This window comes from Gobio gobio, assembly GCF_949357685.1.
Source record: "Gobio gobio genome assembly, chromosome: 1".
Taxonomy (NCBI): domain Eukaryota; kingdom Metazoa; phylum Chordata; class Actinopteri; order Cypriniformes; family Gobionidae; genus Gobio; species Gobio gobio.
This window is the reverse complement of record NC_137097.1, coordinates 64,522,801-64,537,224: the sequence shown is the minus strand read 5'-3', so window position 1 is coordinate 64,537,224 and position 14,424 is coordinate 64,522,801. Positions and strand designations below refer to the sequence as shown.

The 14,424-nt window shown below is 38.7% G+C and overlaps 1 protein-coding gene across 1 annotated transcript in view; it reads left to right on the top strand.

Annotated features, from left to right (window-relative positions):
- The window catches only part of col5a3a (collagen, type V, alpha 3a), a 78,924-nt gene that overhangs the window by 641 nt on the left and 63,859 nt on the right, over window positions 1-14,424 (top strand). The window lies entirely within an intron of this gene.

Sequence of the window (14,424 nt, the reverse complement as noted above, 5' to 3'; positions counted from 1 at the left end):
GCGTATTAATGTTTGATTGAATTATTCGGTGCTTTGCAGTTGTCTTAAGTATTTAAACATATATTTCAGCTTAAAAAACAAAACAAAACAAAAAACAAGTAGGCTTTCCTATATTATTTCAACTATTTTCCTAAAACTTGCTTTTTTAACTTAATTTTGGGATTTCTGTGGTAATCAAATGTAAAAAAAAAAAAAAAAAAAAAAACACTTTAGCAGCTTTACAACTTTAGCATTTATTACTCAGTTTCACAACTGTGTCAAATGTGGGTCTAGACTGTCTGCACAATCTTTATGCGTCCAATAGAAGTACAGTGGGAAGTGTTACAATCCTCCTTGTTTGCGCAGACTCGAACTGATTTTGGTTATGTATCAAATTTACCTCACAAACTTGCTGATTCAGATGATACAAGTTCTGTCATTTAACATTCATTACTTTGAACAAAGACTTAATTGGTAACACTTTACAATACAGGTGCACTAATGCGCATTAATTCATGCTTAAAGAGCACCTATCATGGCATTTAAAATGTTCCAAATATTGTTTTAGAAGTCCCCAACAACAGTTTTGCATGCATGCAATGACAAAAAAGACTTTAGTTTTCTTATAATATGCATTTATTTTTACCTGTTTTGACAGCGATTCTCAAATGATTCCTTTAGTGATTCACTTTTCAAAACCCCGCCTTTATGTGACGCTAATCTGCGGTGATTGGTCCGATGACCCAGTCAGTTGTGATTGGTATAGTCTGTGCAGATATTTTCGGAAACGGAACGCCCATCAAAGTCTTATAGTGACAGTAATTTGTTAATATGTGTCAGGAGTTATGAATATGAAAACCGCGTCTGTACCGTTTGATTGTAATATGAGCCTCACCTGATCTCATTCATAAAAAAACTTACATTTGACGACTAATAAACACTCAATCGCGACGATGTACGGTTTGTCTTCAAGCCACTTAGTCTTCAAATGCTCATCCTTGGGCAGATGAAAAAAGTTTGCTTTTGAGTCACACTTCAGAACACGGTCTCGTCGCCATGATGTTTTCTAGTTTTCACTGGCGTCTTGGAGCGCAATAAGTGGGCGTGTCGTATTTAAATAACTTGACAAGTTGACGTCATCTAGTCAGAGAAAAAGCTTCGGTCTTCTAACGATTCTTAAAAATGACTCAGAGTCGACTCTTACTTTTGAAAGAAAATAACTATATATACGGTGCACTGTCATATTTCAAACTATGCAGGATGTTTTTGTTCACTTAGATCTATGTTACACACTACATGAAAGGTAAATTTCAAAATTCCATGATAGGCGCTCTTTAACTAATGCAATCATGAGTTAATGTATGACGCATGAAGAACTAGACCATTTATTTATGATTACTGCATAAGCAACTAATGCGCATTCTATATGCTTAATATCAATAAATAGATCAATAAACTGTTATTAGTTAAATGTGTCATAATGTATTAATTCCCTATAACATATAGTATTAAAGGGTTAGTTCACCCAAAAATGAAAATTCTGTCATTAATTACTCACCCTCATGTCGTTGGACACCCGTAAGACCTCCGTTCATATTCGGAACACAAATGAAGATATTTTAGTTGAAAGCTGATGGCTGAGAAAGGCTTCACACAGGCCTCCATTGGCATTCAGTACATTGACACTTCCAAGATCCATGAAAGGCACTTAAAACGTCGTTACAAAGTCTATCTCACCACAGTGGCTCTACAATAATCATACAATGCGACGACAATAGTTTTTTTGCGCAAAAAAAAATCAAAATAACACCTTTATCCAACTTGTTCTCAACTTCCGTGTGTGCCTCCACGACGCATGCGCGAGAATATGACGTAGCGCCGGTGTTCGGGAATCGATTAAATACACACTTAAGCCCCATTTTGAGCACTACGCCGAGACCTAAAGCACGATCAATGTAGAATCCAACAGCTTAGACACGCGCGTCTTCCTCTGCTCGTAAACAAATCGCTTCTGGGTCATATGTCCGAACGCCGGATCTGCGTCATATTCTCGCGCATGCGTCGTGGAGGCATACACGGAAGTCGAGAACAAGTTGGATAAAGGTGTTATTTTGATTTTTTTTTGCGCACAAAAACTATTGTCGTCGCATTGTATGATTATTGTAGAGCCACTGTGGTGAGATAGACTTTGTAACGACGTTTTAAGTGCCTTTCATGGATCTTGGAAGTGTCAATGTACTGAATGCCAATGGAGGCCTGTGTGAAGCCTTTCTCAGCCATCAGCTTTCAACTAAAATATCTTCATTTGTGTTCCGAATATGAACGGAGGTCTTACGGGTGTCCAACGACATGAGGGTGAGTAATTAATGACAGAATTTTCATTTTTGGGTGAACTAACCCTTTAACTAATAGTGTAAATCATGTGTTAATTACCACAATGGGTCGAAGCCATGCATTTCAACTTCCAGTTGTCTGTTAATGAATCATTAGCTAACGATTTGCAAAGGTATAATTATGTTATGACTTTTACTTGTTGAGGCACATGACTGTTAACTAATTCAAAATGAATTCAAAACCCATAACCACAATGACATATTACTTAACAATTATTTAATAGTCATGTGCCTCAACAAGTAAAGTCATAGAAAATAGTTATTCATGAGTCATACATTAACTTTTTATTATCGGTGCATTAGTTAAAGGGTTAGTTCACCCAAAAACGAAAATTATGTCATTAATTACTTACCCTCATGTCATTCGACACCCGTCAGACCTCCGTTCATCTTCGGAACACAAATGAAGATATTTTAGTTGAAATCTGATGGCTCTGAAAGGCCTCCATTGGCACAATGCACGGTTCACTCTCAAGACCCTTAAAAGGTACTAAAGACGTCGTTACAAAGTCCATCTCACTACAGTGGTTCTAAAATAACTATATAAATCGGCGAGAATAGTTTTTGTGCGCAAAAAAACCCTAAATAACGACTTATATAGTGATGACGATTTCAAAACAAGGCATCATGAAGCTTTGAAGCGTCATGATTCGGATCGCGTGTCAAACCGCCAAACTGCTGAAATTTGGCGATTCAAATCGCTGATTCATAACGCTTCGAAGCTTCATGATGCCTTGTTTTGAAATCGTCATCACTATGTAAGTCGTTATTTAGGGTTTTTTTGCGCACAAAAACTATTCTCGCCGATTATAAAGTTATTTTAGAACCACTGTAGTGAGATGGACTTTGTAACGATGTCTTTAGTACCTTTTAAGGGTCTTGAGAGTGTAATGTGCCATTGAGCCAATGGAGGCCTTTCAGAGCCATCAGATTTCAACTAAAATATCTTCATTTCTGTTCCGAAGATGAACGGAGGTCTTACGGGTGTCGAACGACATGAGGGTAAGTAATTAATGACATAATTTTCATTTTTGGGTGAACTAACTCTTTAAGCATGAATTAATGCATATTAGTGCACCTGTATTGTAAAGGTATTGTACCTGGTCATGTGACAGTGATTTCACCCATCTAACAGCTTAAACTGATGGTGTAACAATTCACAACACCGTCCTGTTTTTCCATTATACCAATGAACTGCTTTTCCCACTCATCTCTTTAGAAGCCTATGCTCTGTTACGGTAATATCATTGATCAGGTGAAGTTACATAGTTGGAATAGTCAAGGAAGGAAATTCTCCAGCGGACTATCACGTCATGTTTGAGTTTGCTCGTGACCCATGTCGGTTTGCTGTGAAACAGTTTAACGTTGGCTTGAGACATAGGTGAATGAGTGCTTACTGACCTACTCCAGTAGATTAAAATTCCTGTTGTCCGTTGGCAAACTGTGCTATTGTACACATGTATGCCAAATCCTTAACCCCAAACCAGGCTGTGTAAGATGTGGGCAATTTCAATTGAAAAATGGTTTCGTATTGTGTAGTAACTTATACAATTAAATGATACATTAATTATGCGGGACAAAAGTCATAATTGCAATGTTATGGTGGTCTCTTATGTCAAGCATTAAAAAAAAATTAAACAATACATGCTGCTATTATGTTTAGTGTGAAAAGGTCAGTGGCATGTTTATAGTGATTATATACAGCATAGAGCATATAATCACTGGTGCAGTGCATCTAAGTGAGGGGTGCGACCTGTATAGGCATAAACATGAAGTCTGCAAATAAAGGAAAAAATTAAAACAAAGGAACATTATGATGTTGCAAAAGGAGATATTTAAAATGTATATTAATTTAGTGACATTTGATCATGTTACTCTTTGCACAGACAGTCTGATGTTCTTGAAGTTCTTCTCTTCATCATCTCAAATCATGCGATCATCAGGTTTTACACAAACTTGTGCAGCTTGAGTGCTGCTGGGCGATATAGATAAATGGGTAATAAAAAAAAAAATTGCAATCAATATCCCTTAAAGGTAGGCAAATTCCGGAGAGGCTAGCAATAGCAATCTAGCTTTGAAAGCATAAGGTCCCACCCTCACTTTAGAGCATCACCAAAGCCACGCCTCCTCCAAAACACATGAACACACACAGCAGGGAGCAAACAAAAGCGTTTCGAGAGACTGCGCTAAACTAACTCATGTTTCAAAGCACATAACATCACAATAATAATGAACATAATCAACTTAGAGCGCTGACCTGTGCCACCTGGCCGCTGCAGATTCATTTCAGCATTGATAGTGTTGCCATTGAAACGCATGAATCCGAGTCATAAACCGCTCCGTGTATAACATCACAGGTTTCCATTTCTTCCAAATTACAGTAGTTATGGTGTGAACGCAGCATAAGCTGGTTGTTTTTGTTCAGGAGGAACTGTAAAAGGCGGCTGTATCTGTTTTGGTTGCGGTGCTCGGTGACTGACGTCTATCTAAACTCTGCATAGCATGCAACGCACTGATGACGCGTGATGTCTGCTCGAGCAGGTGCGCGGAGGCATGGAAATATACGTTGAAAAGCAGGTGCGACATCGTATCGTTGCATTAATACCGAATTCAATGATTGGACGAACATTTCATGGTCCTACTCCTTCCACAGACGGTATATACAGTATTCTAGGGAATGCACGGATTCGGGTTTGGATTCGGACGAATATTGGGCTTTTTAACGGGGTTCGGTTTCTGTCGAACCCTAGGCTTGCACTTTGCGCATTCCGCTGGTCGACGTAATGATGCCGCCGTTGATTATGGGAACGTGTTTACTAGGTGGACCGTTCAAATGCAGTCAGCTGTGAGAAAGTGAGAAAGTGAAAATGGAACTTGTGAGCAGAAAAAGTGCTGTTTGGCAGTACTTTCAGTCAAAAGAAGGCGATTAACGTCGAGCTATATGTTCAATTTGCAATGCGGATTTGTCTTGTGGTGACAAGGACCCTAAACAATAGCCGCTGTTAAAACATTTGCGTATGAAACACCCGAAAGAATACGAGTTGTGCATGAAGGAATCTACAGACAGCAGCCAAAATGCCGCAACTTCAGGGACGGCAAAGGAAGGACAGTCATCCTGGAATAATGTTGCCTATTCTTAATTAAAATAAAAAAATACACTGCTCTGTGGGCGTTGTATACTTCATTAATGTGTTTATTGTGATAATGGACTGAGGATAGGAGTAGGATTCGGTATCCAGTTTCGGATTCGGCAGAATCTTAACCAGTGGAATTGGTATTCGGCCGAACCCCAAAAATCTGGATAAGTTAGACTTTATCTCAGTATGAAGGGCATTTGCAGAGATGTAAGGAGATGCGCAGCCGTGGTGGTAACACTCCTGTCTGGTGCAGCGGTGGATCCTGATATGACAGAGAAGGATGTGGTTAGTTGAGTCAGCTGTCGGGTATTTGCCTGAATGCCCCGAGAAAGTCTGGTGTGAGTTTCATGTGTTTAACTGTAGGACTTTGGAGCCGCAGTTTGTTGTCATGTCTGACATGGAGAACAAAGGCATTTTTTTTCTGTTTGTGATTCTTCTTTCTCTCTTCCTCCCCATATTTATATCCAATCTATCTGTCCCATCTTCTTCAAAGGCCTTGAGTTTTTAGGGCTGTGGGAGGACTATCTCTGATGTTGCATCTTCTCTTTATGGTTATCATGTGTTACCATATGCCTGCCGCTCTGCCGCCCCGATCCTCACCTTTCACACGGCCTGTTTGGGAACTCCTGCAGTAGAGCAGCCGTGCATGTTCCTTTTGATCCCACTGAACAAACAAATACATGAAACAGTATGGATGAGAATATTTAAAGACAAGAGGCCAATGAGTATTGAAGTTTCATTCAAAAGAGTCATTTCTTTCTCTAAACAGACATGCCTCCCTGCTGCTGATGAACTTGGGCCAATGGTGCTGCTGTGGAAAATGTGTCACCCATCCAATAACAATACAAACATCTGGCTCACAGAAGCAGAGCTCCATACTTTTTTCTATATGGCCATAATGTATTTTGCATCAAAGGCCTTATGATCCTTTAAGAGGAGTGATGTCCTCATGTACATCATGATACCCATGCAAACATCTCCTCTCCTGCTGCTTTCCACCAAAGTGCCCAATTCAGTTCATTTTGTGGCCATATTCATAACTTCACTGGGCAACAATTTGTAGTCATGCAAGTGCAGCTGTCTTCTTGAATGGGGAAAGATTATGCAAAAACATTTCCAATTAGGATTTAAATCTGATAACAATCGTACAATAACTCACAAGATCACAGCAATTGCAAACAACAACCATCCAATCCATTCCTCATGGACAAATTCAAGTCCCGGCCTACATTTTTTTTTCTTGTTCGAGAAGCCGTTTTACTCGGATACACTGTAAACCCTAATGTAATTAAAATAATTAATTGGTTTGAGTAGGGCAAACTCAAATTATACAAATTAGTTCAAACAAATTCACTTTTATGAGTATTTAGAATTTTATTTTTCTGTTGAGTTCACAAAACTGACACATTTGAAGTAATCTGAATTGTTTAATTGTTTTGAGTTCTAAGAACTTGTTTCTTTTAATTTTTATATGTTTTTGTGTTATATGTTTTTGTGCACAATTCATTAAGTGGGAGATGCTTTGCCAATTAGCAATTTCAAAATTTCCACTACTAAAATATTTAAATTGAGATTACATGATCATTTTAAATTAAATGTATAAATTAGGAATTTGTTAAGTTAAGAGCAATTAAAATGTATGAGCCAGTTCTGCTTACTTAAACTTTGAATTTCTTAACTTAAAAAAAAATGTATGTAACTGATTACCTGCCAACTTAGTCGGGTTTACAGTGTATACATCACAATAACTGTAACATGGGACTACAACTGTAACATGGGACTACAGCCATCATATTTAGTTTTGTGATCTCCCACTCTTTAAAGGGACAATAGTGATACATATATAGTGATACATTTTCACATTTCAATTAGATAGGCAAATATTGTAATTGCCATTTGCTTATCAAAGATCAGTTAGATAAGCAAAGATTTCGGCTCATCTAGGGACACCAAAGGGAGTTTGAAACACTCCAGTCTCCAGTCTTGTTGAACACTGTTCATTCAAACCTGAAATTACACCATTGGTTGAGTCAAGCCCAAAATATACTTTACACGCACAGTTGTACGTATAGCCTTTCAAAATATACTCAATTTGACATATACTCTCACAGGCAGTCAATGCATTTGTGCATTACGACACCTTTTGTTGACAGAATGTTTCATCCTTGCCCAGTGCATGGGCAATCTCTCGCCTCGAGCTATAACCCATATACACATCTTTATAATATTTTAGGGTTGAGTTGTACAAATGCAGGCCAAAAAGTCGAGGATATTTAATACGCAAATTTATACTATATCTGATTATATGTAAGTGCGAACTCGTGAAGGTCACATTCAAACCAAGCATATTTCTGTTGGTCAGTGATGAATCCGCATGACCAATTTGAACCCTGTTGCTAAATCTGTGTGAGGAAATCTTTCCACTTCCCGATCGCGTGGATTCTTATTTAAATGACTCTATTTTCCCCACAAAAATACACTGAACAACGGATATGACCGCACCTTTACTTACAACTGTAGCTATGTTATGGAAACCACAGTAACTCCCTAATGGAAAGCTTTTTCTGGTGTGCCAGTGCGCTTGTGTATCTTAGACTGGGAGGTGTTGTGTGTTTAATGTGTAAACTGGGGTGGGGGACAGCAGTGTTCAATGAGGGACATAGAGATGTAGGTGTTTCCTTTGTGGTCCCACGTACAGTGGGTCCGGCTGGAAGTCTCACTGTGAGCAAATATCACAGAGCCAACTTTACAGTCAGAGGAATGTGAGATTGATGTGTAATGATGCTCAGCTCCCTGGCACAATAGTGTCGTCCACATAGCAGTTCCCGGACTCTAAGTACGTTGGATACAGTATCCCACAGTGCTCCACAGCGCCGTCTCTAAAGCGCACATACTGCTCCCACTGCTATCAAAAATTCAACACACAGCTGGGGATCTGGTTGTGTGTTGCGCAAAATGAGATGGTATTAAACAATCTTGTTCCGTCCAAACTGCGGGTTTAGTGGAGCGTGGACTCCAAAAGGGGAAGAGTTCGTTGCTGTGGTGGTTTAGATTCCAGGTTTTTCTAACAGCATCCAGCCACCAGTCTGAACGGCTTCCAAACATTAGCGATAACATGAAACAGACCCGGACTCAAATCTCAATCACGTTTATGCTCCAAGCTCACGAAAGTTTTTGTTAGGCAGTTTGTCCATTTGTTTCCTTTAGCGTTAATCCATTGGGGAGATCTCAGTTGATTATTTCCACTCATATAACCCCCACTTTTTACGCTTTCTTGGAGAAGTATGAACAAATGAAAGACTATGTTGAAAGACAAACAATGTGAAATAGGATCCAACAGCACACAGAAGGAAATTTGAGATTTGAACTGCGTGTTTTGCTTGTCTAATGTGGAAAGAGTGTTAAAGTGTGTGACCGTGGCTGAGGGGTGGTGAGCTGGGACAGCCTTTCTGGAGGGCCTTTGGGCGTGTCTGAGCTGTATTGTTCCATCTCTCCTCGCTTCATTGCTTCTGCTGTCTACAGGGTTTGGCCCCAGGCCCCTTGAGGTCAGGGGTCGGGACCAGTAATTCAATTATATCCGACCTCAGGAGGGTGTTGAATGTTGTTTGTCACAGATTTAGACTTGTACAGATATCTGTCCGCCTCCGGTTGTATGGAAAATTACAATAGTGTTTCATGTTAAGTTAAACTTTGTGGGCCGCTGGAGTCATTCTCACTGTGTGATACATATTCCTGTGGTCTTGATTGAATCAATTTGGGAGGATAAACACTTACTGACATAGGCGGAATTTGCAGGTGGGACATGTTCCGACCACTTTTGGGACATGTTCCGACCACTTCCGACCGCATATAAGCTTAATAAAGCCTGAACCTTGTCATCAGTTCATTGGTCGTATTTTTTAAACCCCATTGTTGATTCGAATAGCAAACAACTCTTACTGCACGCACTGCAACAGACTTTTAAAAATGGTGGTTGAAATAAAAAAAATGGTGCGTGGAGTCAACCAATCAAAATGCTGCATGAACTCAACCAATCAGCATGTTGAGGGCCCAAGTCCCACCCCCAAAAGTTCCTGAACTTTGAAAAAGTACTACCTCGTGAGCAGGGCCTTACTGAGGGTGAAATTTTTACCCATAACTTCATTTAGACCCTGGTCCCTGCAGTCGAAACACACTGAGTACCACCCCAAAGTCCCTAGTTCCTGGGGATAGTTCTTGCGGTTGAAAAGCGGTTTTAGTGGCTAGAGCGCAGACTTCCCCCAGACAAGCGCTTCAATCTATCGCTTAAAAGGATAGTTCACCTTAAAATTTTAATTCTGTTATTAATTACGCACCCCCATGTCATTCATTTTCATGTGTTATGCAGCTCGTTTGAGCTTCTTGCACATTAAGCAGGTTCAGTTGAGCTTCTGTTTATGTTTGTTGATGAATGTTTAAACGTGAATAAAAGACTAAATTCAATCTGTTCATCATATAAAGTGATGAAGTCTTTTCAGAATATTTTCACTAAACTGCTCAATTCATATGGATTCGTTTTGCGATCTCTTCATTAACTTTTTAATGCGTCAAAATGGTAGTTGTCTAGCCGTCAACGGAGGGACAGAATCGTTCAGATTTCATCAAAAAGATCTTCATTTGTGTTCCGAAGTTGAACGAAAGTCTTACTGGTTTGGAACAACATGAGGGTGGGTAAAGGGTGACAGAATATTCATTTTTGGGTCAAACCTTTAACACCTGTGCTGAGACTCTCTGTTTGTTCAGGTGAAATCACAAAACAAAATGCACAAGTGTTATTGATACCCAATCACTGATGATCTTTGGTTTTACTGAGAAAAAAAGAAATGAAGGTGGATTAGAACCCAGAACTTCTGACACGCATAACAAATCTCTACCATATTGTATTATAGTAAGGATGAAACTATCATGTTAAACATTAATTCTATGTTGATAAATCCCCCCCCCCACACACACACACACTCCTGTCCCACCCACTTGTTTAAAACAAAGTTACACCACTGCAGACTGATGAACACTAAAGGGAGTTCCCCTAAATTATAGGCCCGGTTTCACAAACAGGGTTTAGGCTAAACTAGGATTAGGCATTAGTTCAATTAGTACATTTAAGTAACTTTTATAAATGTGCCCTAAAAAAAAACATTACTGGTGTGTATCTTAAGACAAAACAATGGCACTGACATATTTTAAGATACATCAGTGCAAGTTTCTTTCAGTTAACACAACTCAAAAATGCATTTTAGTCTAGGACTAGCTTAAGCCTTGTCGGTGAAACTGGGGGATTGTGTATTTAACAGCTAATAATTTAGCCACGACTCACATCGTGAACTGCTTTCAGTAAATAAAGATGCAGGACAATATGAGAACTGCAGAGACAGCAGGAAAACAAGGCTGATGCTCTAAGCATGTTCATGGCAAGTGCAGCCAGTGTAAACCATATTAGTACACATTGTACAAACATTAGATCAGTAGAATTTGACCAAAGTACTTGACTGGTTCAATCAGAGTTTACTGGGATAGATTGAAAAAAAAAAAAAAAAAACCTGAGTTGGTCTGTTTTGATGTTGTTCTGACCCCTTTTTGAAACCCCCTGCATAGGGGAAGATGGATGTAATTTGAAAAAACCCAATGAGAGATATCCATTATGAAAACAAAGTGCACTTTAGCATACTTATAATGTAAATATTATACTTTAAAAGAAGATACTTAAATGTGAACTTAATCAAATGTTTTCAGAAACATGGCAATGACATGAAAATGTAATTGTATTATAGTTACATTTATTAAATTTATATTAAATGCAACTGGCTGAAATTTTTTTGACCCACTTAAGTGGGACTTTTCACAATTACTTAGTATTAAATTAAAAAGTAATTGTGAAATCATGGGTATAGCATTCATGATAAACTAAAATATATATGATTTCTTTTGAAACTAGTGTATCATGTATTGAAATGTATTTGTAATTACACATTTGTTATGATGATTTTGCAATATAACTTTAAATGTAATCTTAAATAACAAATACTTTACATGTGTTTTTGTATGTTAGTCATCACAAGAATATATATATATATATATATATATATATATATATATATATATATATATATATATATATATATATATATATATATATATATATATATATATATATATATATATATATATATATACAGTATATATATATATACTTCTTTAAAGCACTACAAATTATTATTAAAACAGTATTATTTAATGTGTTCTTTAAAGAAAAACTTTTAATGCAACGTTATTACTGTACACAAGTACTTTTTAAAAGTGTGTTAGGAACTGTACTTTTTTTGAGTACACTTAAGTGGCCTTTTATTTAATTATTATTTTCAAGTACACTTTTAAGATTTGAAATACACAAGTGCACATCCAGTTAAACACAGTTTTTCAAAAGAGATAGTTACCCAAAAATGAAAATTATGTCATTATTTACCCATCCAAAAACTTTTTTTTTCTTCAGTGGAAAACAGAAAAACAAATAGTTGAAATAGTTGTTTCACAGAAAAAAGAAATAGGATTTGATAGACATTTTTTTTGTAACTAATTAACTGTGTTAACTGGATGTGCACTTGTGTAAAAGTGTTTCAAATCTTAAAAACCCTTTTAGTGCTAGATACACCAATAGATGTGTTTATGGGGTGAGCAGGTTTTTTCATTAAGCATTCATCAGATTCATTCATCAAGTCATTTGCTGTTGCTAATGTGTTCAACTCACATAAATCTTCGTTCAGTTCAGCAGTTATTTGAGGTGATGCTGGAAAGCAGTCTCTATAACTCTACTCTATAAGCCCCGCAGATGAAGCATTTTCAGATGTGCCAGACAGCCGCACCCAGACAGGTGTAGGTGATGTATAGCTACAGGTATATCTGTGAGAGTAGCACTTGGCTGAAGCGTACAGGTGAATAAAACAAACAGGTAGCACCGCCTTGGGCTTCACAACCTCTGATGAATGTGATTTGTAGGCTTGGCTCAGGTTTGGCTCTTGGCGGACAAACAGAGCATCAGCATTTTACTTCTGGATCAGCTCCGGATATCCAACATGGCGTTCAGCCCACCTGCCCCAGGCCCCTTCATGATGAAGGGGGAGGAACATTCCCTAGACCTCAGGAGATCTCAGTCTATTTTGTAAAATATTTGTTAACCAGGGTTTATTTTGGGCATGAGTTAATTTTTTTCATCTACTATCCTACTACTGATGCCCTTGTAAACACATTGACTTTGTACCCATTTATGGTTATTTGTAGGCATAATAGTCTGGTTTCCCATGCAATACCTCAAACATTGGTATTCTTACTTCACCGAATATTTCAGTTAGTTTGCGATGCTATTGGTTTAATGTCATAAATGTTGATGCACCATTCATTTGTATTTACTTAAGAGGTAACTTGGCGGTCTGTGTCTGGGATGCTTTGTTTTGAGAGCATTCATGAACACGTTCACCATGAGTTGCAGAGTATCTTGGGAATGTGTTGAAGGATTCTCACTCAGAGGAGGGATTTCTCCTCCTGTTCTCAAACCATTGGACCACTGTTATTACTGTCATGTGAATTTATCTGAGGTCAGAGGGCAGATATTTAATAGTGCTGTGTTTTAACCATTCCCTCTATAATTTCAGTCTTAGCGTTTGGTAAACAAATGATATTGACACTGAACACACGGTTTCATCATAATTATAAGTGGGTAAACTGTACATTATAAAACGGTTAGTTCCAGTCCTTGATTCTGATTGGCCAACAGCGTTGTTTCACGATAAAACATGACTATGACCACTTCCCCCAATGGTTCTGTGTACAGTGTATCTGGAAAGTATTCACAGCACTTCACTTTTTCCACATTTTATGTTATAGCCTTATTCCAAAATGGATTAAATGTAAAAATTGTTCCCTCAATTTTAAAACAATACCCCATAATGACAACATGAAAGAAGTTTGTTTGAAATCTTTGCAAATTTATTTAAAATAAAAAATAAAACTAATAATGTACATAAATCTTTACAGCCTTTGCTCGATACTTTGTTGAAGAACCTTTGGCACCAATTACAGCCTCAAGTCTTTTTGAGTATGATGCTACAAGCTTGGCACACCGATTTTTGGGCAGTTCCTCCCATTCTTCTTTGCAGGACCTCTCAAGCTCCATCAGGTTGGATGGGGAGCGTGAGTGCACAGCCATTTTCAGATCTCTCCAGAGATGTTCAATCGGGTTCAAGTCTGGGCTCTGGCTGGGTCACTCAAGGACATTCACAGAGTTGTCCCGTAGCCACACCTTTGTTATCTTGGCTGTGTGCTTAGGGTCGTTGTCCTGTTGGAAGAGGAACCTTCACCCCAGTCTGAGGTCCAGAGTGCTCTGATGCAGGTTTTCATCAAGGATGTACATTGCTGCACTCATCTTTCCCTTGATCCTGACTAGTCTCCCAGTTCCTGCCGCTGAAAAACATCCCCACAGCATGATGCTGCCACCACCATGCTTCACTGTAGGGATGGTATTGGCCAGGTGATGAGCGGTGCCTGGTTTCCTCCAGAATTGATGCTTATTCAGGCCAAAGAGTTCAATCTTTTTTTCATCAGACCAGATCATTTAGTTTTTTTTGTGGTCTGAGAGTCCTTCAGGTGCCTTTTGGAAAACTCTAGTCTAGACGGCCTTTCACTGAGGAGTGTCTCCCGCCTGGCCACTCTACCATACACCCTGATTGGTGGAGTGCTGCAGAGATGGTTGTTCTTCTGGAAGGTTCTCCTCTCTCTACAGATAAACGCTGGAGCTCTGTCAGAGTGACCATCGGGTTCTTGGTCACCTCCCTGACTAAGGCCCTTTTCCCCCTGGATGCTCAGTTTGACCGGGCGGCCAGCTGTAGGAAGAGGTCTGGTGGTTG